At 39.1% G+C, this 15,922-nt stretch overlaps 1 protein-coding gene across 2 annotated transcripts in view; it reads right to left on the bottom strand.

The window, feature by feature from the left end:
• Positions 1-6,559, bottom strand: part of LOC110499957 (sodium-coupled neutral amino acid transporter 4) — a 34,731-nt gene extending 28,172 nt beyond the window's left edge. The window contains exon 1 of one of the 2 annotated variants that reach the window (XM_021577017.2): positions 6,411-6,559. The gene's annotated coding sequence lies outside the window, so the exon portion shown is untranslated. Of the gene's footprint in view, positions 1-6,406 lie in introns of both variants that reach the window. The other variant, XM_036957210.1, reaches the window with a different exon arrangement.
• Positions 6,560-15,922: the final 9,363 nt, after the last annotated feature.

The following is a 15,922-nucleotide window of genomic DNA, read 5'->3' as shown; positions in this document are numbered from 1 at the left end:
TGGAAAACAATTTTTGGTTCCAGGTAGAACCCTTTCCACAGAGGGTTCTACATGGAACCAAAAAGGGTTATCCTATGGAGACAGCCGAATAACAACAACGCAAGCATTATGCAAGTTGAACCTGAGCATAAAAATAGCCATGCAAGTTAGCCTGGACGACACAGGTGACTCGAGCACAAAAGGTAGCTTTAAGAACCAAATTAGCATTGAGAGCACAAGTTATCTTAAAGAACACATGTTAGCATTAAGCACAAGTTAGCCAAAAGAACACAAGTTAGCATTGAGAGAGCAAGATGGCCTCAAGAACACAGGTTCGCCTTGAGAACACAGGGTTGGATTCATCTGTGGGATTTGACTGAGAGCATAGCTAGACTGGAGTAAGGGAGGAATGATCTGATAGAGCCTGAGAGACTCCCATCAGGCCAAAGTCCACATAGCAACAGAGCTAAATATAAGCCATTCCTCAGAACCTCACATCTCTACACTAGCTGTGACATGACTGCCATGCTTTTACCACTTCATGCAACACTTACACCTGAATCCATCAAACCATTACAGTTGAAGTGTTCAAGAGAACTGTTCAAGAGAACATCTGGTTTAGTCTAAAAGATCTTGGCATCCCATGTGAAAGTATTAATATTGTTCAAATTCAATCTCTCAGTGAAAACTGCTAAGTATGAAACACACGAGAATCTGACTGCCGATTGGGTACTTATCACAGTAGGAGGCCGATCCTTCTCTTGCTAGAACAAAAGACTGTGTACTTGTAGAATCACAATGGCCGGCGGTGGCCAACAACTTGACTTTGAGCCAATCAAAGAGCACAAACCTCGTGGTGGAGCCGACAGGAGTGACAATAAGAAGGAAAAAAAGAGAGCTAATCCATCCTTTTAATCAGAACTGTTCTACCTAAAACAATAAAGCTGCATAAAAAAAATAGAAAATCTAGAGCAAGTATTTACATATTTTATGTCTAGCTAAGGAGTTTTGTGATTTGTGGTTGTGGTTTGTGGTTGATTTGTGGTTTGATAAATGTGCACTAGCTTATTAGTTAGCTAGCTAGCTGGCTAACGTTGGCTTGCTAAGTGAGCAAGGCAGTCACACACACTTCATACGAAACAAATAGGGTGGTAAGTGCAGCACAATACACACAACATTATCCAAGCATGCTACCTAGCCACTGTAGCTAGAAACATTATGATTAAATCACAAGGGATAGCTGTTGAGAGTCAATGCAGTATCTTTACTTTACCTAGCTAGCACATCAGAACCCTAGCTAGCAAATCATGCTAACATTAGCCAGCTAGCTAAAACTGTATATGGGCGGTATGCGATTATGGAGAGTAAATAAAACAATGTTTTGTCATCTTGCTAGCTAGTTATCTAGCTGTGGCCATCTGGCTAGTATCAACAAGGGCTTTTTACAACAATAGCAACATTAGCACATCTAGCTAGCTAACATTGACGAGACGACAAAGCAACACACAGACATGTATTGGCAAAAAACGCTACTGCCACCTTCTGGTAGGGTGTATTTTAATAAGGCTGAGTGGACTTCAAGGTCTTTGCTGTCTGAACACAGAAGAGATTGACTGCCAACACTCTGTTCAGAGGCGCTAAGTACTGTCAGCAGGCAAATGTTTGACAATCCTACCGGTGTGTCTGAGCCATTAGGTATTTCAGAATTGGAGTTGGGATTCATCAAAGAAAATATTAGCCATCAATGTAACAAAGGTACTGTATGAGTTACAGTCACAAGCATGTACTGTACTAAGCATATGAGGATGGTGGCACCTTAAATGGGGAGGACGGGCTTATGGTAATGGCCAGAAAGGAATAGGTGGAATGGTATCAAATACATCAAACACATGGTCTCCATGTGACTATGTACATACGTACGACTCAGTGACCTTGTTGTACATATTTCTTTGCTCAAGCCTTAGCATCAACACTGGCATTTATCATGCTGTACATATTTTTGTCAAAAAATAATGAATGTACATACTCATAACGATCTTGTGAAGGGTATGGTGATATGTCTTGGTCAGGTCAGCACAATAGCCTAATAGTAATAGCAGGGCCTCATATAAGGTATAATCAAATACAACAATGTGTGACCAGGTGTGTGGTGAAGAGGATCACCAAAGCATGGTCCCTGCGTGTTTGAGCTGGACCTCTGCAGTAAGATCTATTTTGTTGGTCTTGATGGGGTTCAGGCTGTAGTCGTTGTTGCTTCCTGGTACTGTACAGGGTCCGTCCTAACTTTGTTTGTGAACACTCTCCCCAGGTCCCCCTTGTTCCGATGGTCTTATCAGTCCATATTGATCTGCCCATGGCTTTTGTTGGCTGATGACGAAGTTACACTGCTTGACGTAGAACCACTTAGCATCAATACTGGCATTTATCATGCTCTACATATTTTTGTCAAAAAATAACGAATGTACATACTCATAACGATCTTGTGAAGGGTATGGTGATATGTATTGGTCAGGTCAGCACAAGAGCCTGATAGTAATAGCAGGGCCTCATAAGGTATAATCAAATACAACAATGTGTGACCAGGTTTGTGGTGAAGAGGATCACCAAAGCATGGTCCCTGTGTGTTTGAGCTGGACCTCTGCAGTAAGATCTATTTTGTTGGCCTTGATGGGGTTCAGGCTGTAGTCGTTGTTGCTTCCTGGTACTGTACAGGGTCCGTCCTAACTTTGTTTGTGAACACTCTCCCCAGGTCCCCCTTGTTCCGATGGTCTTATCAGTCCATATTGATCTGCCCATGGCTTTTGTTGGCTGATGACGAAGTTACACTGCTTGACGTAGAACCACATCTGAGTGGCCTTGAATTTGCTAGGGGAGGGTGCTCCCGGGGCCAGGTGAGGCCCTGCATGTCATTAGACACTTGCTGATAATTGCACAATTTTCGAGCCAGTACGTGCTGGCAACTGAGACATTTGAAACCGAGACTCATCGAGCGATTGCTTCCTGTAAAACCTGCAAGGCAAACTCACAATCCAGCATAAATTGGAGTGGCAAATTCTTCCATGCTAGTTATTTACAGGAAGTAATCACTTGTAGAGTCTCTCTGTTTCAAACCCATTGGTGAGTTTGTGTGTGACCGGCTATCAGGCAAACTCTTAAAACCCTGAGCGGACTCATGTGGTTGGCAGCGCCCAGCTCTAGTCTGGGACAGTATGGTCATTTAGAGATATGCCAGGTTCCTCCAGGGAAGGGGTGCACTATCAGCAAACCTGTTTGCCTTTCACTGCTTTATGCCATTTTGAGAACTTGCCAAACTAAACAGAGGTGGTGGAATAACGCTGGGAGAGACATTTATGTAATTGTCCAGAGTGACTTACATTTTGTAACATTGGAAATGTCTGTTTTGATGCTACGTAATTTTCATTTAGTGGTCTTATCACTGTTCTACCCGAGTAAGCCAAAGTCTTACATAAGATGATGTGATCTCATACGATCCTCTGTTGACTATCACCTAACCCTTTCGCCTTTGATGCGATTCATCCCTAATGCTAGCCTATATTGTATACAATAATGTAGTGGTAAGAAAAAAGGTGGGTAAACGTTGATTGCCAGTTGTGGTGAAAAAGTGAAGCTTCCTATTCTTTCAATGCATTTTTCCGCAAAAGGTGGATAAACTGTTGGGCAAAAAAAGGTGGATAAATTGTGTTTACCCTCCACTACATCACTGATGATTTTGATGCTACCAAAAGGTAACACATTCCCAATTGAGTTCTGTGGAATGATTTGCAAAAGGTTGGCTAAATGCACATGACAGGACTTGGGTTGCATTACTAAATCAGCCACACAGTTGCGTCATGTAAGAAATGTGAGATATGAGCCAGCTTTATGTCTGCATTAATTATGTACCTTACCTGATCTTAATGTACTGCATATAAAATGTATAGATGGTATAGAGATTTGACTGTCAGCCTGCCTGAGGGGGCCATGAGCAAACTGGTTATGGAATAGGATGTGGTATTACATAATGTGATTTATCGATGCAGGTTAGTCTCAGAGATAAGATCAATTATTAAGAGACCTGGTTCAAAGCCATTTCACAAAAATTAAAGCTAGCCTAGGAAATATTTCTTACCATAGCTAGTATTTAAGTTCCATATTCTTATTGTTCAAACTATTTAGCTGCCATGCACCACACACCTCAAACCCGACTTTGCGACCGGCTTAAGGGTAAATTTGCTCTGTTCCACACAGTCCCAATTGCATCAGCTGTCATTGCTCGAACATGAACAGCTCTGGGCTTTTAACCTACATCTGTTCTGTCACTCAAGCCACTGCATCACACACCTCACACAGACCAATGAAAAGAGCATGCCCATTTCTATATCCCCACTGACAGGTGTGTGCTGAGAAAAAGTGCCAGGGCCTGCATTTGAACACACCTGCACACTGCTGACATGAAAGTCTTTGACATAGAATTGACCCATTTTCTATTAGACCGTAAACAATGAAAGTTATACAGGGTTCTCTGTAATAGCCTAGGCTTCTGTCTGTCACCGAATGGCTACATCAGTAGATTAGCTGTGAAATCAAGTCATTATCAAATGTGAAAAGCATTTCTCACTTTTGCAAGTAATTTCCAATTTTTGTCTCTATAATTTGTTACCATTTGTGAGAATAAATAAAAAAAACACAACAAACTTTTACACTTTATTAATAGTCCTTTTGACAGGAGTCAAAAGAGACTTCAGAGAGATAGAGATAGTTTACCCATATTACAAATGGACCTTATTTAATGGATACCTAGAAAAGTCTATGGACACAGTCAGCAACCCAAGATGTGGGTTGGATTTTACCAAGCAACAATTTAGTAACTGCATTACCTACCTAAAATTGCATTGTAAAGTTCAAAACAACAGGAACTGTATGAACCCTTTTGGCATGATCTAGATAACAGACCTGTATTATCACTGTGATACATTCGGAAGCTGGACATTTTGTTTTAACTTCATGTCTCACTTCCTGAACCTTCACGCCATAAAAACATTTAACCAAACTGGGAAACTATGCTCCAATGCTAGCCTATACGTGTGCTGCACTTGTTAACATCAGAATTTGTCTACATATGTGTGAAACATTACCATTTAGGGACAAACTTGAGGTCAGGCCACCTGAATTTGGTTGCCCAACTCAAAACCAATATTACTTAAAATAATCCCATCTCACAGTAGTCTGCATGGCTACTATAAAAATATGTTACTGGTGGCAAAGGTTTCCTAATAATGCATGCAGTGTCAGTGGGAGTTCACCAGACAATATATATAACTCTTTCCCTGAATCACTTACTTTATTTCATTTAAGATATGGCATGCCTGAGCCTCTGTTAAGGTAGGCTCACTGGGCTGATAATGTACAACCTTCCGTCAATGCTGGTACAGAGAGGAGTGTTTTTAAACCACATGGATTTGAGAACCCTTTGTACTTTTATAATATATCTAGCAAATAGAGAGGTGAAATTAAATATGAATATTCTCAAAGCATATCCCCATCAACGACAAAGATAAAGAAAAAGCTTAAGGGTTAAAATGACTTAACCCTTGAGGAATCTTTTTGAAATAAGCACCTCCCAAATCAACGAAAGAAGGCGGAATCAGTCTGTAGGCTAAACCACACACTCCAACATACCTCGATTTCTAATTTATTTCTACATGTTCAGATATTTCCACTATATTTATAATTGTACAACTATTAAAACACACTTACAGAAATTATTATTCAAAATAACTATTAAACCTTTGTAAACGTTATAACTCTGACAGTGTCGTTGTGAAGGTTATTGAATGGTTAAAAATAGTGATTTTCACGTTCCTTTGTAGTATGCGAAATACACACGCGGGGCAGTTCCAAACATTGGAAGAAACTGCATTCTTTCTTCTCCAAAACACATCAAAATAGTGACTTACACATGTAATATCACTTACTGGCGTTATAAGAATAATTAACGGTCTACCATAGAATATTTGCCCTTCATGTAGGCTACACGACACATGTTATTTGCGCGAAAAACATTATTGTTTAACGTTCAGGCTACACCCAACACAGCAAATGTACTCCAGGGACTATGACATTTGATCAGATATCATGGATAATACATAACGTGTTTTAAGTATCCCATAGTTAATTTAAACGATACATGTATTGGCTAAACAGATTACCTGAGAGATTAAACCGCAATTTTCAGCCTTGGTTAATTTATCTTGTTGATGTTTTGTCAATAATGTCAACATTAACCATTAGCTTTCCGGTGCGAATTGCAAATGGGATACAGTGTTTCAAAATACCGACGTTGACAAACAAGTATGCAATACCTATACAACTACGGGAGAACATATACACGCTAAACATTTGAAAAAAAGCTTAAATGGGGACCTACCTACCTAAATTTTAATTGTTCGGGACTTCATAGGTGGAGGACAAGTAAGCGTAGTGAACACCAGTAAGGGAGACCCTTCCCATTTAACAACCGAGGGACACAGTGGAAATTTCCACCATGTGATGGCAACTCTTCAAGCATCATGTTTCACTACCAAGACACCCTCCGACTGAACGCAACCAATTGGCTGTTGTATCTCGCAGTCGTCGATAGGCAATGGCAGAACATGGAAGTTGTATGTTGTATGATGGACAGTGACAGTGGCCGACTAAAATATGTAAAACGTAGGCAATATGAAGAGCTAAATTGATTTTGGAGCGCCTTCACGTTGGTGTGTTATCTTCGTTGACATTTCACATTATGTTTGTAGAGTAGACGCACCCAAGGAGAAGGAGTGAGCACCTTTACCATTGTTTGCGCTCGCTTCATAAAGTTTCCAAAAACCTTCAATTGTGGATGCATTTTCATTCAACATGTTCACTTTCAAATTAATTTCAGTTGGATAACTGATTAAAAAAAGTAATTACTTAGATGAAATAATTGAACATGCAACAACCTACAGTGTTTTTCTAAAGATGTCTTGTCTTCGTAATCCTATAACTCATTATGACACGTTTTTTGCAGTTTATCACTGTAGGGCAGGCTATCCTGAAAATAGATTACATTTTCGTAACCCAGGTATCGTAATAATGCATTAAAAACAATTGCCATCTAGCCAGTCACCAAAATAAATAAATTAAATAAAAATCTAGCCAATCACCAACATTTCAGGTAAAATGTTGATATAGGAAAAGTAGCTTAATTATATTGGCCTTTTGCATTTTGGTAGGCCGTAATTGTGCAAAATAATTTGTGTTTAACTGACTTGCCTAGTTAAAATAAAGGTTAAATACAAAAAAATATTAAATAAATACGCTAGCTCCACTTTACAACAGCTTATGAATGGTTTAATATATGTGTAATATATACAGTCACAAAGATCTCATAAAGGCATGTTGCTAACTTTTTATATTTTCTAGCTACATAAATTGCCGAACAACCTACTACAGGTGTAGGATCGTAATTTGATCACCCTGTTGCGGGATAACTTTTCTGGTTGTATTTGAGGTTTAAAAACGCTTCTGAAGTTTGACATTTCAAGGTGGAAATTACAGACTTGATTTTCCCTTACGAAAAATGTATCAACCCCTACAAATATTTATATGAATTATAATCCGCATAATTCAAATTTCCTGTTGCCGCAGGATTATTATTATCTTGCTGTAGCAAACTGGCTCAAATTAAGATCCTACATCTGTATGCAATTGTCTGTACTTTTACATTATTGCTACAAGGTAATAACACCCATATAGTGACCTCATAGGTGGGGAGTTGAATAGAACATGTTCTATACAGTAGCAAGTCAGATGCAAGGACGTCAATGGAGCCAATGTAATCAAATAACTGAGTGAGCTGTATAAATCGGATACATAAAATAACCATCTCAACTGGCTAAACATTGCTTGTCTCAGCAGCCCATAAAATCAGCTTTCACATTCTCAAAGCTATGAGTCAGCAACCAACCGATAGAGCAAGCCTGCTAAGCATACTAAAAACGATATAATACAGTACCAAAATTAGAAAAATCACAATTCATGCACTGAAGGTGATATTGACACAAATTAATTTCCTGCAATTAACAACGGATTTAAAACTTTGGCATAACAAAAAGGTTTCATCAATAACTCCACAAACCAATCAAAAGGGACATATTCAACCATACTTGGTATCCTGATAAGTAAACAACAACTTCCTGTTCTGCGACAAGGCACTCATACTAATCACAAATTAGTATGTAGAATTATTTTCATTTGCACTATATATTTTGTTTTCAAGTGCAAAATAGTCCTCTTCTGGACTTGCCCTGAATAATGGACTGATTAAACAAGGCCTGGCTATTGACATGGTCAATATGACCTTATTACCTTGCACACCATTATCTTGAGGTTCAGGGTTCAAGTTTGAGTCCACTATGTGCACTATTTTGACTATGCGTTTACTGTGACAGCCATACATTATAAAGTGGTTCATGCCATATTGATCAATGGCAGGACTTTGACAAGTCCTCACATTTATGTGATTATTGGCAAAAACACATTCCCCATGATTTGGGAGCAAAGTCTCATGATTACTCTGCCTGAACCTACTGTCTCTCTAAAAACAACAAATGTGCTCAGATTAAGAACATACTTGAATGTCACTAGTCAGGTCAGTGAAGACAGTCAGTTTCTGCTTTCTACTTGTGAGGATGAGATGCTATTCTGGCATTATTATTTGTGTTCTGGATTGAAAAGCATGGCTTCTAGAGACCTTGTTTTATATGATATTAATTTAATATTTTATCCATTCTGTCTGTATGACTGAGTATTTTATTTAATTTCACCTTTATTTTAGCTAAAGATATAGTTGTAATTTTTCTCACTCAAATATCACATTAATACACATTAGACATGGCAAAATGTATAGAATTGCAAGAAAACTAGCTTTAAAACTGCAACATTTATTTTTACCCCATGACAAAATGTGTAGAATTGCAGGAAAGAAGCTTTAAACCTGCAACATTCTCTACACCAATAAGAGGGGTGTCAACAGTTTGTGTCATGAACAGTGCTTGTTCCCATAGAAATAGACGTGGGGGATATATCACATAGACATAAATTGTCAACATATAGTACAGATGTAGGAGGGCGCGGAATGTTCCCCAATGCTGGAAGGGGGCCCCGAGTGAAAAAGTTTGGGAACCCCTGATCTAAGTGACAACTACATAATCCATATGTACGGTATGCCGTTTTGGTCCCAAACTTCATGTTGATATATCACATAGACATCAAATGTCAACATACAGTACAGATGTAGGATCTTAATTTAAGCCATGTGCTACAGCAGGAATATAATCCTGCAGCAACAGCAAATGTTGATTATTATGTGGATTATAATTAATGGACATTTTTGTAGGGGTTGATATTTTTTTGTAAGGGAAAATCAAGTCTTTCAAAGTGGAAATTATGAACTTCAGAAGCCTTTTTAAACCTCAAATACCCTACAGATTTTACATTTCCTGTTAAATTCCTACATCTGTACAGCTTAACATTCTGAAAACCTGCAAACTCTTACTGGGAAGGGACTGGGGGATACCTAGTTAGTTGTATAACTAAATGCATTCAACTGAAATGTGTCTTCCGCATTTAACCCAACCCCTCTGAATCAGAGAGGTGCGGGGGGCTGCCTTAATCGACATCCACGTCTTCAGAGCCCAGGGAACAGTGGGTTAACTGCCTTGTACAGGGTCAGAACAACAGATTTTAACCTTGTCCGCTCGGGGATTCGATCCAGCAACCTTTCAGTTACTAGCCCAACACTAACCACTGGGCTACCTCTAGGCTACCTGCCACCCTACAGTACATCAGTAGATGGTGAGTATGTTACGCTAATGTTTCCCTATCAGGACTCTGATTCTGGATCTGCTATGATTAATGGCTAAATTATTTCTAAACAATTTCACTGAAGTCCATGGAGAGGCTGGCTTCTGTCGTGCATTATCTGAGATCAGCTGTCACGCTCTGGTTTAGAGAGTGATACCTACTAAAGCACTCACAGGAGGAGGACCGGTGCCTACCAGCTGACAGTGATTAAAGACTCCTACACTGTAATGAAGTTTGCAATGAAGACATGTAGGTCTGATCTAGGGAACCATTTGTGGATAGGAGTCAGGTGACACCAGAGCAGACACGGCATGGGTGCCGCTATTCCCTTTGAAATAAGTATTTTCTCTTTTGTATATTTATCTATGGTACCAAGCATTTCTGATAACATACTAGTTAAATATGTATTGCCAGTAACAGTGTGCTACATCAATAATTCACCACGTTTTTACAAGTTCTGCTTTATGATAAAGGAAGTATTAACAGTATTTGGGGTGGGTATGATAGAGAGAATAAAGTAGACGGCACGGGTCAAAATTTTGATTTATGACCCTGTGTCCAGATGAAGTGTGCATGTCCAAATATGGGCCTCCGGCCAGGACATCCTGTTCCTGTGGTCACGTGTTAGAGGGTGTGTTATTTTATATCTATATTGCATCCTTTGAAGTTGTCATGCTGATTGATGAAACAAGGTCCCTTGGCATTGTGTCAATTTCAAGCTTTCAACAACAATTAAACAGCCATCTAAATAATGTTTCTCAGCCTAACACACTGTTGAGTTCCCTATAGTTCTCTTGTACATGTACATGCACAGAGCGTCCAGATGGCTCCAGCCTAAGGTAATTTCAGATTCAGGTTTAGGGTGTAATAACTTTAGGGAAACCACATTTCACAATATGTACAGACATAGAGAGCCTTAAGTAAGAAGCAATACATGCTAAATATGTGTCACAGTCAATCAAGACAGCCTCTTTATGAAAGGCCTTTACTTATGGCTAAAACAGTTTCTACCAAGCTTATTAATTAATGCTGTGGGATAAATCAGGTGTTTCTAGGTGGGCTTAAATCAAATTGAAGTACAGTAGGGCAAAAAAGTATTTAGTCAGCCACCAATTGTGCAAGTTCTCCCACTTAAAAAGATATGAGAGAGACCTGTCATTTTCATCATAGGTACACTTCAACTATGACAGACAAAATGAGAAAAAAAATCCAGAAAATCACATTGTAGGATTTTTTATGAATTTATTTGCAAATTATGGTGGAAAATAAGTATTTGCTCACCTACAAACAAGCAAGATTTCTGGCTCTCACAGACCTGTAACTTCTTCTTTAAGAGGCTCCTCTGTCCTCCACTCGTTACCTGTATTAATGGCGCCTGTTTGAACATGTTATCAGTATAAAAGACACCTGTCCACAACCTCAAACAGTCACACTCCAAACTCCACTATGGCCAAGACCAAAGAGCTGTCAAAGGACACCAGAAACAAAATTGTAGACCTGCACCAGGTTGGGAAGACTGAATCTGCAATAGGTAAGCAGCTTGGTTTGAAGAAATCAACTGTGGGAGCAATTATTAGGAAATGGAAGACATACAAGACCACTGATAATCTCCCTCGATCTGGGGCTCCACGCAAGATCTCACCCCGTGGGGTCAAAATGATCACAACGGTGAGCAAAAATCCCAGAACCACACGGGGGGACCTAGTGAATGACCTGCAGAGAGCTGGGACCAAAGTAACAAAGCCTACCATCAGTAATACACTACGCCGCCAGGGACTCAAATCCTGCAGTGCCAGACGTGTCCCCCTGCTTAAGCCAGTACATGTCCAGGCCCGTCTGAAGTTTTCTAGAGAGCATTTGGATGATCCAGAAGAAGATTGGGGGAATGTCATATGGTCAGATGAAACCAAAATATAACTTTTTGGTAAAAACTCAACTCGTCATGTTTGGAGGACAAAGAATGCTGAGTTGCATCCAAAGAACACCATACCTACTGTGAAGCATGGGGGTGGAAATATTATGCTTTGGGGCTGTTTTTCTGCAAAGGGACCAGGACAACTGATCCGTGTAAAGGAAAGAATGAATGGGGCCATGTAGCGTGAGATTTTGAGTGAAAACCTCCTTCCATAAGCAAGGGCATTGAAGATGAAACGTGGCTGGGTCTTTCAGCATGACAATGATCCCAAACACACCGCCCGGGCAACGAAGGAGTGGCTTCGTAAGAAGCATTTCAAGGTCCTGGAGTGGCCTAGCCAGTCTCCAGATCTCAACCCCATAGAACATCTTTGGAGGGAGTTGAATGTCCATGTTGCCCAGCAACAGCCCCAAAACATCACTGCTCTAGAGGAGATCTGCATGGAGGAATGGGCCAAAATACCAGCAACAGTGTGTGAAAACCTTACAGAGGTTTCTTTCTTACCTTGAAGACTTACAGAAAACGTTTGACTTCTGTCATTGCCAACATGGGTATATAACAAAGTATTGAGATAAACTTTTGTTATTGACCAAATACTTATTTTCCACCATAATTTGCAAATAAATTCATTAAAAATCCTACAATGTGATTTTCTGGATTATTTTTTCTCATTTTGTCTGTTATAGTTGAAGTGTACCTATGATGAAAATTACAGGCCTCTCTCATCTTTTTAAGTGGGAGAACTTGCACAATTAGTGGCTGACTAAATACTTTTTTGCCCCACTGTATATGTACCTAGTATGTTCTACTAGTATATTAAGCTGACTTAAAAAACATATTTATGAGTTAGTTAATTAAGAAGCTCAATATAAAAAGTGTGGCTTCTTACATAGAAATGGGTCAGGCCTCTTGCTCAATAGCACAACGCAGATCATTCAATCTATGTTCTTACTGGTTCTAGACTATGTTGAAATAATCTAAATGAATGCAGTGACCACTTCATTAAAAACTATAGATGCATTTGACCGTAGACCATTTTGTTTTATAATGGGTACATGTTCAGTACACACCCCTGCATTCTATATTATAAAGTAGGCTGTTGGTCTTTGAGGCCTGTTATGTCAATTTGCCTTTATACATTGACCTACTGTAAACTCCCTCAGTTGTAAACATCTACAACAATAATTAGACGTACGCGTCAGAGTTATCATACCCCGTGTCGGGGTTTGTACAGAGTTGGGTAAATCAGCTCTTTGCTCCCCCTTACATGGGTAATAATCTCCAAGCTGCTCTAAACGTTGATGTTTTGATGTCTCTAGGTTCATCTCTAGACTACATATTTAACACGTATTGCAGGTTACAGAAGACTCCTGTTGTACTATGAATCACCACTCATCCCTGTTAGATATTGATGTGTTGGCTCTCTATGTATGTACATGTTTATGATCCACATAGTGTGAATATTGTTTTCCATAAAGTTAATAACCCCCTAAACCGAAATATTAAATTACCTTTAGGATCTCTTACCAACCTATTACTTTGTGGTTCTAATCTCCCTCTTTCAAAATCGCCACAGTGACCAAATCTCTAACATTCCTGATCCTTCCCATATATTTTAACCCTAAACCTCCCACAATAACTATTGTCTATTGTTAGTCTCAGTGGCTCAATCAAAATGTACCTGTTTTCCGTATAGAATGACATGTATACAGGTTATATTACAACTTTTTGTGTTTTGGCTTAGTGGTTGTTTCTTTACTAACTAGGAAAACTCAACAGTGTGTTAGTCTGAGAAACATTATTGAGATGGTTGGTTTATTGTTGTTGAAAGCTTGAAATGTACACATTGAGAAGTGATATTGCAGCAACAGTTTTAAAGTGGGTAATTGTATCAAATATATATCCTTGCATGTTTGAATTAGAGCTCCTTTAAAGTGTTTTCATCACATCCTGGTAAACACCTTCTTGTAAATTGTCTACGTTGACATTTCTGGTTATGTCTCACATGTAACATAATAATACTAAAGATTATGATAATGTTATATTATTTTTATAATAATACATATCTGCAAACCAAATGTATTTCTGAAAACCCCTTTTTTGCATCTTCAATAGTTGTAGATGTTCCAACGTTCGTAGATGATCCTCAGGGGCAAATAACAACCAGGGTTGCTGTAGAGTGGGCATCGGTTCAACACTCAGGAGTCAATGTCCTAGCTTTTGTCTTTTTCATAGCCTGAGAGAGAGAATATATTCCACAGCCTTGGTTTCTAATCATACTTTCTAATCAATAAGCGGGTCATGTTGACCCTAAGAGGGCAGAAGCTATTGTTTACAAACAGTGTGAATAAAAAAAACATTGTTTCATTGTATAAATAGTCTTCATTTTTTAACATCACCTTGAATATTCAACTCCCCTTCAAAAAAAGTTCCATGAGGCAGGAAGGATTCCCCGATTATAATTGTATCTGTCCTGGGACTGCTGCCTGGTGTTTGGAGTTAGGTTGAGGCCGTTAGTACAAAAACGTAGAATAGCATCTGTTTCATCTGCTCTTCCGAAGTCGTTCAGAGTGCACACTTTTCCTTTTTTAATATCTAAATATTATTGGGTATGTGGTTATTTGGATTTACGCCGAAAATTGTGTGATGGTGAAGGGCTACGTAAAGGACAGGGCGCAGTTTGCTTCTGAGAATCCCCGTCTAACAGTTGCTTCCACATCACTTATGTCCAGTAGCCTTCAGAAATATCCATTAGGAGGGATTCACAGAATATATATTTTTTAATCTGTCCTGGCAGCTAAATATTCGGGGCTGTTGGCCCGTGGGTTTGCGCTAAAGCTGTGCTAACATAGTGTTAAAGTATATGCTCCACTAGACTCGCTCCGCGTTCTTGTCCCTAACTATCGAAAGTACGGAATGAGTTTACAGGGGCATTTTTTTTTCTTTTTCGGGAGATATCATGTATGCAATACCCTGTATATTTGGTTTAGAGAGCAAAGGCAGTGAATTCAAACAACAGGAGGGGATGTCGAGACATTTTGTCTACAACCGGGGTGGGGGGCACCGGGCGCTGATTAGAGATATCAATGTTTAACCCCGGGGATCGGCAGATATCTGGACATGCCGTATGCATGATAGTGCACACCTTGGTTTCAAACGATCCCCCTCCAGATAGAATGCTTGGGCCCTGTTGAACACACACACCCCCCTTTGTTTTTGAAACGCACACTCACGCACGCACCCTGATTTTCCGTGTCTTTTTTTTTGTTCGCGACAGACCGGGGTGATGTAAATGACATTTTCCTATCGTTAAAGGGTGAGTAATGTTTTAAAACCATTGATTTAATTCAAAAATATTTAGTACAAACTTTTTAAAGACATGTTAGAATGAATTACCAAATTGTACTAATATTTAAACATCCATCACGAATGTTTTATGTAAAAACCTTGGAGGCCTGCAGTTGTACATTATTACAAACTTTAATAACCCGTAATGTTTATAACATATCATTGTAGGAAAGACTATAAAATAATACATTGTTTTTTTCAGACATTAAATTTATCTGCGACAGACCATGGCGTGAGAGAAAAGACAGCTTCCCCTATCGTTAAAGCATTGATTTAATTCCAAAATATTTAGTACATACATTTTAACACCCGTTATAATTCAATTTTTTTTTTTTTTTTTTAATTTTTTAAACTATTTCTTACAGATAAAGGGGCCGGTTAGCCCTGGCCATTATCCGTTTCCAATTCACCATCGCAAAGACTCATGCCCGCTCCATCAAAACTCCGTACGTTTTCCCTCCATGTGTAGATCATCCGTCCGGCATGTAAATCCTGGGTATGCCCACAGCATTAATTAATAAGATGTGTAGAAACTGTTTAGCCATAAGTAAAAGCCTTTCATAAAGAGGCTGTCGTGATTGACTGTGACGCATATTTAACACGTATTGCTTGTTACCTAAGGCTCTCTATGTCTGTACATTGAATATCCCCTAGCAGATTTCGTCGCATTTGCACAACATCTGTCATGTTACTGTGGTCTTTTTAAAAGTCAATAAACATGTATGTAAAGTGTACACGTTTATTTCACTGTAGATTTATTTAAGCCCACCTAGAAACACCTGATTTATCCCA

The sequence above is a fragment of the Oncorhynchus mykiss genome, chromosome 21 (assembly GCF_013265735.2).
Source record: "Oncorhynchus mykiss isolate Arlee chromosome 21, USDA_OmykA_1.1, whole genome shotgun sequence".
Taxonomy (NCBI): Eukaryota; Metazoa; Chordata; class Actinopteri; order Salmoniformes; family Salmonidae; genus Oncorhynchus; species Oncorhynchus mykiss.
The sequence above is the reverse complement of the archived record's forward strand: the minus strand, read 5'-3'. Positions and strand labels throughout refer to the sequence as shown.